Source organism: Artemia franciscana, chromosome 5 (genome assembly GCF_032884065.1).
Source record: "Artemia franciscana chromosome 5, ASM3288406v1, whole genome shotgun sequence".
Taxonomy (NCBI): Eukaryota; Metazoa; Arthropoda; class Branchiopoda; order Anostraca; family Artemiidae; genus Artemia; species Artemia franciscana.
Window position 1 is genome coordinate 48,147,345 of NC_088867.1, and position 8,872 is coordinate 48,156,216.

The 8,872-nt window shown below is 33.9% G+C and overlaps 1 protein-coding gene across 3 annotated transcripts in view; it reads right to left on the reverse strand.

Moving 5' to 3' along the window:
* LOC136027521 (zinc finger protein OZF-like) overlaps window positions 1-8,459 on the reverse strand; it is a 41,416-nt gene extending 32,957 nt beyond the window's left edge. Inside the window, exon 1 of one of the 3 annotated variants that reach the window (XM_065704864.1) lies at window positions 7,059-8,459. The gene's annotated coding sequence lies outside the window, so the exon portion shown is untranslated. Of the gene's footprint in view, window positions 1-2,585; window positions 2,615-7,058 lie in introns of those variants that run through there. The other 2 variants (XM_065704861.1, XM_065704866.1) reach the window with 2 other exon arrangements.
* Window positions 8,460-8,872: the final 413 nt, after the last annotated feature.

Below are 8,872 nucleotides of genomic sequence, written 5' to 3' on the forward strand. Positions count from 1 at the left end.
ACAAAAGGCTGGAGATCATAAAGATTAGGATCATAGTTTAAATTCTGAGGATAACTTGATTAAATAGTGAAAATATAATTTGAAACTTTTATTTCCTCATGACATGGGAGTACAGAGGTATATAAAAATCCAAAAAGCTGTCTCAAGCCTAGGTTGTCTCTTTAACTTTTGTTTAATTGTTAAAAGCCAAAAAGTTTTTAATGTCAAAGAAAAAAGGAGTCAACCAAAACACTGCCCAAAAGAGATAAATAGAGTGTCAAGGTGAACTACAGGATAGTCTAGTAGCCTATGTGCACCAATAGATTTTATTACCTGAGCAAAGTAGAAAAACACAAATGAATATAGAAAGAATGATAAAAAAAAGGAGGTAAAATTCTAGTTAATTGACTTCTTGCTATCTCAGAAAGGGTTTAGGTTAGGAAAATGAAACTTCTCGGGATGGGTCTACAGGCTAAAGTATGTCCCGGGAAGTATTTTAAAGTACCCACCTCTACTCCTTCTCCCTCTAGAGGGCCCTGAAATTTGCCTACATAACAGGTCTATACCTATTGAAATTTTGACAAAACAACATTTTGCCTTAATTTTCAGTTACTAGCTGCTTTTTCTCTGCCTTTAGTTCTGAAAATGATAACTCCTATTATTTGAGTAGAATTTTGAGCCATATCAATGGTTTTTTTTTTTTTTTTCAAAATTTAAGAAATGTATTTGCATATCTTTAAAACCTTATAAAATGGAATAGAGCAAAGTTATGAAGCTGAACACAATTTTGTTGTAATTCAATTAAGCAGAGGATCTATTTTGCAAGGTTTCACTTTTATAACACACATATTTTTAAAGGTCATCAAAGGTCTGAGACCTCTAGAGGGAGAAGGAGTTGAGGTAGTTGCTTCAAAATACCATCCTGGGACATACTTTAGTCTGTAGATTCATCCCTGGAAGTTTCATTTTCCTAACTTAAACCCTTTCCGAGATAGCAAGAAGTCAATTAACTAGAATTTTACCTGGATATTTAATGAAACATTTAAAACATCCACTTAATACCAAATACTGCTACTGGTCCTTTAGACCTAGGCCTGTAATAAAATGGAGTTGTACTACCTGTAACCAGATGCTTGTCAATAATACACCATAGACAGTACTCTGTAAAGTAATGTAAAAAATACCAAAGAATACTCTGGTTTGTCAGATTCTAATGTTAGCTTTGCTAATGATTGCATTTTTCTTTTTTTTAGTTATTGGTTTCTCATAAAAAAAAAACACCTAATTTATGAAACTCCTTTCCCTCCTGAATCAGTATCTGGATTACTTCTATGCAAGACCAGCACAGGACTCCTATACCTTTTGAGAAACTTCACCCAGTTAAGAATTTGGTTAAGTCAGAATATGCTAATATGCTATAACACAATAACTAAGAAACAACATCCAGTTTATTTCAGAATTTAATACTGTATCCATATATTACATCATTACTTGCAGAAATTCCTACCAGATATGAAAAATGTGATTGGCAGGATTCTGTACATCACTTAGTGCTATAAATCAGGCTTTAGTAAAAGATAATTTTCTTTATTTTTGACTCTAGATTCTATAAACTAAGCATTACTAAAAATAAGGGTAAAATTCTAGTTAATTGACTTCTTGCTATCTCAGAAAAGGTTTAGGTTAGGAAAATGAAACTCTCAGGGATGAATCTAAAGACTAAAGTCCATCCCAGGAAGGTATTTTGAAGCAAATACCTCCACTCCTTCTCCCTCTAGAGGGCCCTGACCTTTAAAAATATGTGTGTTATAAAAGTGAAACCTTGCAAAATAGATCTTCTGCTTAATTGAAGTACAACAAAATTGTTTTCAGCTTCATAACTTTGCTACAAGACCTGTCATGTAGGCAAATTTCAGGGCCCTCTAGAGGGAGAAGGAGTGGAGGTGGGTACTTTAAAATACCTTCCCAGGACAAACTTTAGACTGAACACCCATCACTGAAAGTTTCATTTTCCTAACCTAAACCCTTTCTGAGATAGCAAGAAGTCAATTAACTAGAATTTTACCAAAATAAGATATTTTATCAGGGGTAAGCTTAGCTATTAGCCTATGCAGTTTAACTGAGGAAAGGATTCAGGGACAGGGTTTTGGGTAGTGCTATGGCCTACACCAATAGGAAACATGGCATTTTCCATCTTTGAAGACAGTAGAATTTAGTTTAAAAGAAATAAAAATTGTAGTCTTACTGGATTTAGCAATAGTGAACAGAAAACTAAACCAAGAACAAGCTTTTTCATATTCCAGCCTAAAATTATTCCATTCATGTAAAATTGAAATAGGCTAGCCTAACTATTAGACAAACTTATCCTTAAGATCAGAATTCAATTGGGAATAAAAAAAAATAGGGCTAACATTCATTTCTTTCAGAGGTCAGAAGTATTTAACAAAGAGCATTTATGTCAACAGGGACTGGGAGAGGGCTGAGTGGAGGATGGACTGGGAAGCTAACCCAACATAATTACATCAATCACCACCAGCGAGAACTAGAGGAGGATCTACCACCTTATCTCGCTGGCAAATGCGATTTAAGGTAAAGAAATATTTAACCTCAGAAAATATCGATTTCAGATTTCTTTATTTCTTCTGTAAATAGCAACTGACTTTTCTTAATGCATGAGTGCTATCTAGCCTCAAAATTGTTTCGATCTTTATCATTCAAAAATTTAGAAAAACAGTATGTGTCTATACTTGTTTTTTTTTTCTATTATGTCCTCTCTCTGGAAAGCTGGACTCAAGCAAATAAAAATCACATAACATGTACCCGACAAAAAAACATATAATTTTGGAAATAAGCCAGATAGCTTCACATGGCTCCCGGACTATAAATATAGTGTCAAAAAACATGGATGAATGTAAAAAGAAGGATAAAAAGACATTAATTGTTACATCCACTTATAGCCCTTAAGTTTTATTAAGGTCCTGAATATATTAATATGTTTCTTTTAATAATATATGTCATTTATACAACCTGGTTGCACATATTGTTCTTTGATTTAGTTTAACATCTATCTTAGTATTCCTTGAAAGTTTCAACTTAAAACCGATACCCATTCCCAGTATGAATATCGATACTTCCATCAATATTCTTTTCGAAACCTGAATGCACCAAGTATCTTTTGCTGTAGTGCACCATCCATCTCACCATCCTCTGAAAGTTTCAACTTAATAACCTTTGTATTTTCTGAAATATTGCAAGTTTGCCATTTTTACAACTTAGATGGACATAGTCTTAAAACTGAAACAACAGCCCCCTCAAAACTTCTTGAAATTTCCAACTTAATGACCTTACCGTTCTTGAAATATTTTTAAGTAGCCTTTTTAAACAAAAGGTAAACATTTAAACTCGTGGGATTAAGTTCAAAAGTAGTGGTAGCAGAAGTAGCAGCAGTTGTAGTTACATACAATGGCAAATGCAGTCACAAGTGATCAAAGTTACTTGCGGTTGCAGTTACAAGCAGGTGCAGTTGCAAGTACTTGTAGTCATGAATTGTTGCACTTGCAAGTAGTTGTAGTCAAAAGCGGTCAAAATTGAAGACACCAGTATTTGAGCTGGCAGCCACAAGAAATGATAGACACAAAAAAAAAAAATTAAACTGCACTTACAGGTAATCACAAGTGTTCACAATGGTAAGTAGTAACTCTTATAGTGCAAACTGCTGCATTCCCAAGTAGTTTTAGTAACAGCTACTACTAAATGTAGTTACAGCAGGAATAGCAGCCACAAAAGATTCCAGTAAAACGCTTACCCATTTCTAAAATACTTTTAACTTGGTATTTTGATAATCTGGCTCTGTATCGCGTCTTTTGATTTAGTACGATGTTCCCCCCATAAACTCAGAAATGAGCTTTTTTACATCCACCTACGATAAAATATCCCCCCCCCTTACTAATTATGAATCTTGTTTATAAACAACGGACAAATAGAATGATTTACTATTAGTCTTAATTCAAAATTTGTATTCGAAGAGCTAAAGTAAATTTAAAGTAATCTTCTTAAATACCATTTTTTCTAAGGAATTTTGAAGTTTTTCGTTAGTTGACCCAAGGACCCACAGTCATCCTTTGCCCGTAATTAATTTCTAAGTGTGCCACTGTTCCTATACGAAATCCTTTTTAATTGTATTACATTCTTTTTTCCAACTTAACTTTGCATGGGGAAATGTTTAGGGGCTAATTTCTGGATGTTTTGTTTTGACTTCAGGAAATAGATTTCCATGGAAGGGGGCATTTTGGAGTGACGGAGAAACCGATTAGAGATTTAAGCCTTTTTCAACTGAAAGCCTGCTAAGGATAATTTTTCAGGCTGAATCGTCAGAAAAAAAGTTTTAGGCAGTGGGGGTTCAGCGAGAATATAAATCTCTGGAGGAAATTTGATGGAGGGAGGGGGGTTGCACTTTACGTTTAATGAATTTTACACGGGGGAGTCTAATGTGACGGGGAAAGGTATATTTCATGGAGGGTTAGCGTTATTTACTAACATTATTTAAAAAAACGATCAGAAATTAAATATATAAAAACAAGTTTTTCTAAACTGAAAGTGAGGAGCATCATTAAAAATCAAAACGAACAGAAATTATTCCGTACATGAAGGGTTATCCCCTCCTCAATGCCTTGTATTTTATGGTAAAGTTTGACAGTTTGTCCCAAAGTTTGACTGAACGACCACTGAAAATCAGGGGTTGTTAGATTAGAATAGGAAATTTCTTTAAAAGTCCTAACAGCAATAGTATAAAGAGCAAAATATTGAGGAGGGAATAACCCTCCATGTAATAATATCTGTTTGTTTTGAGCTTTAATGTGGCTCATTACTTTCAGTTAAAAAAATTGTTTTTTTAATATGTAGTAGGGATGAGACTACGCTGAAGTTATTTTTGACTCCACCCTAGCCCATACATCACTTTTAAAAATTATGATGCAGACTCCTTAGGCCACAACAAATCATTTCTACAAAGTTGTGCGTACGGAAAAATTAAATCACTGGCCATACAACTGAGTTGTAAGCTCCCCCAAGATGTGAGACACCTTACACCAGTATAACTCCAAGCTAATTTTTCCAGGTTTCACGGTCATTTTAATCATTTTAATCTTTAAAATAAATGAATATCGTCTCTTACCTTAATCATTCAAAAGTTAAATATTGTCTAATCTTAGCACAGATTCTGAATACGATTTGATAATAGTGGTGGTTTATTTCTAGCTCACCAAACAAACAAGTGCAGGGTATAAACATAGCAGTGTTTCCTCTCGGTACAATCCAAAAGAAAGATATGAAAGGTAAGAAATAAATAGATTGAAAGTATATATGGTTTCAAAAATAAGTATCTCAAACTCTTACACCTCAAAAATAACACCTCAAACTCTTCCTTCTAAAGTTTGGTTATTACTTGAAATTTTCTTAGATAAAGCTATCCTTTTGGTTTATTAATCCATATGTTATAATTTTCCCTCAGTCGCTCTTTGATTCTCATTGAAGTAACTCAAATAGCTGCTTTTCCCTACGTGGATAAGTAGCGACAATGGTATTTATTATTATTGGTGGTGGTTTTTATTTGTTTTTAGATTAGTTTTCTTTTAATTTTCTATCTTGTGCTGAAGACACCTTGTTTGGATACAAGCGAAATATCCGCGTTGTTTTAGTCTTTCAATTCTACTGGCCGTCGTCTCGTTTGAAATTTTCTTTTTTGTAGAGTTTTATCTCTCTTGGTTGTTTATTAAGCATAAAGAAGACCTTGGACTTAAGTAGCTTTTAAAGCTGAATCGAATTCTCCTTAGACATTCAACTTTAATACGTAAAACCACCAAATATCAATGCAATAGTCTATGATATGGCACTTTTTAAATACATGTATTTGAAAAATGTAAAAGTTTCTTTTATACTTGAAAGTATGTTATTTTAACTTAAAAGCTGATGGTTAAGGTTCTTTAAGTAATGAATACATTATTCTAAGTAAGGAATGATTACCCACCATTAACCTTGAAAAGGGAAGTTTGATGCTGACATAAAATTCATAAATCCATTAGACTATGAGCCTGAGTCAGTTTGGCTAGTTTTTTAAAGGAGGGGAAACACCTTCAAAACGTCAAACAATCGTGATAAAAAAAAATAATAAGAAAAAAAACAAAAAAAACAGGACAATCAGATTCTGCTAATCACGAATCTCCACCTTCCATTTCAAGCTTCCATCTTTAAAAACGAGCAATTTTACTTTTTTTCCCCAGAAGAAAGATCACAGACGAGTGTTCATCTGTTGCTGTTTTTCCCAGGGGCAATCGTATCCACTAGTTGTCCTAGAAGACTCTAAGAGGGCTCATTTGATCGGAAACTGAAACTTGATTAGCAAGGGTCATTGTTTTTGTGGAGAAGGAGGGAGATATCAAATGCAGAAAAGAGCAGATATCGACGCTCAAGTTTTCTTGCTCCCTATGAACCTTTAAGGCAGCACGGAAAAGAGAAAATATTCATGGTGAGGAGGGGCGATCTATTTTCTCATCTCCCTTCATCTAGAATACCCAAAGTTGCTGTCTTGAGATAACTCCATTCCCATTGCTTTAACAGTAATTTTTTTAGTTAAAATCATATTTTCTTTTTCATTTGATTTCAATTTGAGCCAGTTTTAATCTTGGATGAATGTTTTTGTTTAGCCTGATTTGCTCAAGATTAAGTTTCAGCTGCTATATTGGAATCCAAGCGATTGGAATCCAACTATGTTGGAATCCTGGACACAAGCGATTGTTAAGATAAGAATTTCTTAAAACGCCACTTTTCTGACCTGAAACTTAATGGAAAAGCCCACTCTGTATGGAAACGAATGCCCAAAATGATATGTCTAAGAAATTTCACTACAAGTGAACCATCCATTCCTCACCTGTACACGGTTTTCAAATTATGAGTTTACTAATGATGTAATGTACCTATTGTAACTGTAACTTAAGTAACTTAGATCAGTGGACAAGTAAAATAACGTACAATAATATACTATATTATTTACTTTAAAAAGAGATATATTTCGTAAAAGCTACCTCATCTACTTTGAGTTTGAAATTCTCTGTACATAAGGATGGACTCTCTCTCTTAAGATGGAGGGTTTCACAGCTGTTCGCACACACACCTTTTACAAAAGCCTTATTATCTACTTAGAGATTATCCTTCCCATAGAGAAGTTTCTTCCACCAGGAAGTCTAATCAAACTGATGCAGAATCCATGGGTTCATGTGATTCTAAGGAAATCTGGAAAATAATATCTAGTCTGAATGCACTGAATTTTCTTGAAAATCGTAGATCCTATAGTTTTTTTTAAGTCAAGAGAGAAGATTGATTGGTTATATTTTTCTTTATGAGCTGATTCCTAAGGTGTTTCACAAATACACAACGTCAGTCGTTTCGTCTGCTCCTGCTGGGCCCCTTTTATTGTTAGGAGCTTTTTTTTTTCACATACAATAGAAATACACGTGAAGACAATAGAATTCCAAAACAAGTTATATCGAAAGTTAAACTGCAACAACACTGGATTGCGAGTGAAACAGGTTGATGTAGTTAGAATTCCTAGTTTTTATATTCTTGTTTCGTTTCAAGAGTCAAAAGTGACCAGAGGGCAACTACCCCTCCCCGGGACGCCTGTTTAACCCAAGTGGATAAGATCGAGATTTTGAGATAGTCTTTTTGTTCAAAATTATCCAGCAATCACATAGCAATGCCCCTACGAATAACACAACCTTTTAGAGCCAAGGGATCTAGGAGCCTATAACGTTTAAAAAAAGTAGTATAAAGTATGGCTGAAGCTCATTTAATTGGACATTGAAAGTTCTAGTTTAAAAGTCAAGAGTAGTCGGAGGGAAACGAACTCCCTTCCCGACTCCCCTTTTCTCCTAAGCATTTCTGATCAAAATTTTGAGTTAACCGTTTTTTTCAAAATAGTTCAAACGTCAAATAACGATGTTTCTGAGGTTGAAACCCTTAACTAAATGCCTATGAATTGTGCTAGTTATTTGTCATTAACATATTAAGTTCTTAGGGAATACTTGGTCGTATGAACTTTAGAGGAGGCTAGTTTGATTGGAAATTGAAATTTCTTGTCCCTTTCTAAAGGTCGATAGTGACCAAAGGGTAAACAGCCAATCACTTTATTCAAAATAGTATGAAATTCAAAAAACTAGAACTTTGGGGTCGAAGATGTCTTTAGCCCCTATGCAAGGGTCGTAACTTACGAAGTTTCACCCTTGTTAACATATAACCTTTTCGCGAAAGGAATGGTCATGAAGACTTTGGAGGTGGCTCATTTATTTAAAAATTAGAGCTTCTGACTCCTTTTTAAGAATCAAAAGAGATCTAAATGCAACCAGCCCTTCCCTATCCTTCTTTTCCTCAAAAATGTCCGGTTAAAGTTTTAAGATAAGTATTTTTTTGAAACAAAAAAAAATCAGACAACTAGACCCCCCCCTAAAGCCTCAAGGAAAGAGCTTTAATTTGTACAAGCTGCTTATTGTTGGTTTGATACTTTCTTTACTTTGATGCTTGGGTTTACTAATTCACTAGAGAACTTTGATTTACAGGGCAGGGATGTAAATTCTACTAGTTGTTTATAGATATTTGTTTACTTTGATACCTTTTTATTTAGATATTGCTACTCTGATGTAAGCTTTGATACAGTGATGAATTGAAAAAAAATTGATTATTAAGTAGGAAATTTTGAAAACTCAAAACTTTAGCTATAAAAAAACGAACAGAAATTAAACTCTAGATCAGCAGAAATAAAAATCTATAATAATTCAGACTCAAAACGACCAGAATCAATGTTAAACCATAAATGAAAATCAAAATGAATAGAAACTAATAA